This window comes from Penaeus monodon, chromosome 32 (genome assembly GCF_015228065.2).
Source record: "Penaeus monodon isolate SGIC_2016 chromosome 32, NSTDA_Pmon_1, whole genome shotgun sequence".
Lineage (NCBI taxonomy): Eukaryota > Metazoa > Arthropoda > Malacostraca > Decapoda > Penaeidae > Penaeus > Penaeus monodon.
In genome coordinates, this window is record NC_051417.1 from 2,396,291 (window position 1) to 2,396,808 (window position 518).

Consider the following 518-nt stretch of genomic DNA (forward strand, 5'->3'; position numbering starts at 1 on the left):
GTATTTTTATCATATAAATGTTAAAGATAAAATGCGTTTTATGTATATCTAATAAATATGAAAACAATTTCTATGATTATTTACGTACCTATGAAATAAAAAATAAAATGCCCATTCTTGTTCAATTGTAGAAGCAATTGAACAAGAATGCAACATGTCATTATGGAATTAAAAAAGAGAAACAAACGTACCCTTGCAGGCTGTGGTTATGACGTCATGGAAGGGGGTGTGGTGTGGTTATGACGTCATAGAAGTAAAAAAACAACTCTTGCACGTGTAACCCGATGGCAGTACGAATTGCAGGTTCTTTGTGGAAAGGGGTTAACCAAGGGGAATGTGATCGTTGCTGCGTTCTTTAGATTATGACGTCAATTGAGGTTAATTCCTTTTCAAGGTTATGGCCTTTCTATATTTACTGACACCCAGGGAGACCTATTAAAAAACTGATACTAATAAAATCTCATCGACGTAGTTCAATAACTTCTGACTGATACTTAAAAATTTATGATACCCTGTTA